The 3670-nt window shown below is 33.4% G+C and overlaps 1 pseudogene across 1 annotated transcript; it reads left to right on the top strand.

Annotated features, from left to right (window-relative positions):
- Positions 1-215: 215 nt before the first annotated feature.
- On the top strand, positions 216-2319 carry LOC150033073 (G-type lectin S-receptor-like serine/threonine-protein kinase LECRK2; annotated as a pseudogene). The gene has a single exon (XR_016524149.1). The product of XR_016524149.1 is annotated as a G-type lectin S-receptor-like serine/threonine-protein kinase LECRK2 (transcript).
- The last annotated feature ends 1351 nt before the right edge of the window (positions 2320-3670 follow it).

Here is a 3670-nt window from a genome sequence, read left to right as displayed (position 1 = left end):
ATAAAATTGAAGAAAAAACGGTGGTATGGTCAGCAAATCGCGATAAATTGGCACCTAAAGGATCCACAATTCAATTTACTGGTGGTGGGCAACTTGTGCTGAACGATCCTAGAGGCAATCAAATATGGACGTCAAGTTCCTCTGGAATACTAATCAATCTGTTTCCTATGCTGCGATGCTTGATAGTGGCAACTTTGTGTTGGCTGCAACTAATTCTAAAATTTTATAAAGCTTTGATGTGCCTACCGATACGATTTTACCATCACAAACTTTGAATATGGGCGGATTTCTTGTTGCTCGTTATTCAGAAACCAATTATAAGAATGGAAGGTTTCAACTTCGGATGCAAAGTGATGGGAATCTTGTGCTTTACCCCAGAGCATTCCCTTTGGATATAGTAAGTAAGGCTTACTGGGCAAGTAACACAATAGGCTCTGGCTTCCAACTTGTTTTCAACCTCTCTGGCTCTATTGATGTCATTTCAAACAATAATACTATTCTCATAACTGTGGTATCAAATACCCTTACGCCACAAAATTTTTACCTTCGGGCGATTCTTGAGCATGATGGGATTTTTAGAATGTATGTTTACCCAAAGCCCACACATAATTCGTCTATGGCTAAAGCTTGGTCTCAAGTGTCAGACTCTATAAACATTTGTACCATGGTGCATGGTGGGTGGGGAAGTGGAGTGTGTGGATTCAATAGTTACTGTAGACTTGGGAATGACCAGAGACCATTTTGCACTTGTCCACCTGGCTATGTTTTACTTGATCCAAATGATGAGATCAAGGGTTGTAAACCCAACTTTATTGCTCATAGTTGCGATCAATCATTTCCTGAAACTGATAACTTCGAATTTGTTGCTTTGGAAAATACCAATTGGCCTCAGGCTGATTATGGCTTTTTCAAACCAGTAAGTGAGGAATGGTGTAGAAACGAATGTTTGAACGATTGTTTTTGTGCAGTTGCCACTTTCAAAAATGGTGAATGTTCGAAGAAGAGGTTTCCTCTAGCTGATGGACGAATGGACCCTAGTGTTGGCGGAAGAGCACTTCTCAAAATTAGGAAACAAAACTCTACATTCCAACCTAATAATCTTATACATAAATCTACTATAGTCGTCGTTGGATCAGTTCTATTAGGAAGCTCTGTATTTCTCAATTTCCTTTTATTCCTTTTCACTTTATTCGTTAGCTACCGACTTAGGAAAATTAGGAAATCAAAGCTTGTTCAAGAAGATCCTTCCATTTTATGTGTGAATTTGAGGATCTTCAGCTATGAAGAGCTCAACAAGGCCACAAATGGATTCATTCACCAGTTGGGGCATGGCTCTTTTTCTACTGTTTATAAAGGGATTATTGACTCTGAAGACAACAATAACTTGGTGGCTATTAAAAAGTTAGACAATGTGGTGCAAGAGGGAGACCGAGAATTTAAAGCTGAAGTAAGCGCTATTGCTGGAACAAACCATAAGAACTTAGTTCGATTACTTGGGTTTTGCAATGAAGGAGAACATAGAATGTTAGTGTATGAGTTCATGCATAATGGGTCACTTGTAGATTTCCTTTTTGGGAATTCGAAACCAAGTTGGTATACTAGAATTCAACTTGTTTTAGGGACAGCAAGAGGACTATGTTATCTACGAAGAAGTGCAGCACTCAGACAATTCATTGTGATATTAAGCCACATAACATCCTTCTGGATGACTCATTTACCGCACGGATTGCAGACTTTGGTCTGGCAAAACTTTTGAAAAAAGATCAAACTCGAACTCTGACTGTAATTAGAGGAACCAAAGGATATGTAGCTCCAGAGTGGTTTAGAGGCCTCCCCATCACAGTGAAGGTTGATGTTTACAGTTTTGGAATATTGTTGTTGGAGATTATATGTTGTAGAAGGAGTTTCGAAGAGAAAGCAGAGAATGAAGAACAAATGGTGCTGGCAGATTGGGCTTATGACTGCTTCAAAGAGAAGAAAATAGAGATGTTGGTAGAAAATGATGAGGAAGCAAAGATTGACTTGAAGAGGGTAAAGAAGTTTGTGATGATAGCAATTTGGTGCATTCAAGAGGAAGTATCCCTAAGGCCCACCATGAAGAAAGTTTTACAAATGTTGGAAGGTGCTATTGAAGTCTCTTTTCCTCCTGGCCCATCGTCCTTCACTAGTACAATTTCCTAATGCTTTCTTTTTTTTAAGGTGGTGTTGAAGTTTCTTATGTGCCTCACCCATTTCATTTATCACTGCAATTCACTAACATAATTGTCTTCCATTAATAAATAATAAGATGCACATCTAAACTTGTTCTTTTTAAGAAAATTGCAGTAGGTGGTCGAATAGCAGCATGATTTTGAAATTTGACCATTATTTAAAAATATTGATATATGACCATTTGATTACTTTGGAGGGTCCATCACTAAAAATTGTTTCTCCATTTTACTCCGTAAGCCACAAAGTACATCTCTAATTAAAAAAGGGGGCAACAGACAAATGTCTAAATTTTTTTTTAAAAAAAAAAAAAAAATAAAAAAAAAAAAAAAAAAAACGATTTTGAAAAATGTCTAATTCTAATTTTTATTTAATAAATGTCTAAATACCTATATTCTTTAATTTATCTAATTCAAAATAGACCAATCTACCCATCCCGAAAATCGATATTATTTTAATTCAATAAAATCAAATTGAATGAAAATAAATCTAATCTAATAATCAATGGATAAAATGGAACTGAAACAAAATATTAAAAACAAATTCCTATAACTATGGAGTATTTTTAAGGAAGTCTAACTAAATTCAATAACCAAATCAACTAGAACAAATAAAATATATTATTTCAAACAAATTTCAAGGATTATTTAAAATAAAATCTAATTAACTAAAATAATCAAAGCAAATAAAATATAAAATATGATCATGTAAACAATAAAAAAGTGTTTTTTAAATAATAAAAAATATCTAAGACATTGGAAAATTTTATTATTTTTTAAAAATGTAAACTAAAAATACACTGTTTCTACATATTTGAATTTTAAGAAGAAAGTTTGTACCACAAATATGTGGTAGGTAAATTCTCTCTGAAAAGTTTCTTTGCATACCATCACCATTTGAGAGAGCAAACATTTTGACCTTTATTCCACTTCTCCTATTAGTCTTGAGTGGAAACTTGATGTCAAATCTTATATCTGCCAAGTTCTCAATCAGATGTATTCTTAATTTGTAAAATTGAGTAAATGGAGATCAGTCATACTTGTTGTTTATTGGCCATCAAAATGGTGGCAATACCTTCCATCGTCATCTACCTCATATATGTTTCTAAAAGAAGAAATCCCATTGGTGATAATGAGTTTAGACATATAAATACATAGTACTTATTGCTATTAATAAATAAAGATTTAACGAAAATAAATCAATTGAAGCAATTATTAATATATATATAACCATATGAGAGTGAAAAACAGTCCCCGTAAAAACCACAAATACTACATATCCGAGCAAATATAAGCAAAATTAATGGGGGAAAAAAATAGCAAAACAAAGTTTCTACTTTATGACTCTATAAAAGTAACAAATACAAATACAAATACATAGTATACAAAAATTGGCTCTATGAAAGTAAAATAGATAGCATGTGAAATCAAAGTTATAATTTGATAAATCATAAAGTTGTCGA

The sequence above is a fragment of the Benincasa hispida genome, chromosome 10 (assembly GCF_027475165.1).
Source record: "Benincasa hispida cultivar pf3 chromosome 10, pf3_genome.v1.1, whole genome shotgun sequence".
Classification (NCBI taxonomy): domain Eukaryota; kingdom Viridiplantae; phylum Streptophyta; class Magnoliopsida; order Cucurbitales; family Cucurbitaceae; genus Benincasa; species Benincasa hispida.
The sequence above is the reverse complement of the archived record's forward strand: the minus strand, read 5'-3'. Positions and strand labels throughout refer to the sequence as shown.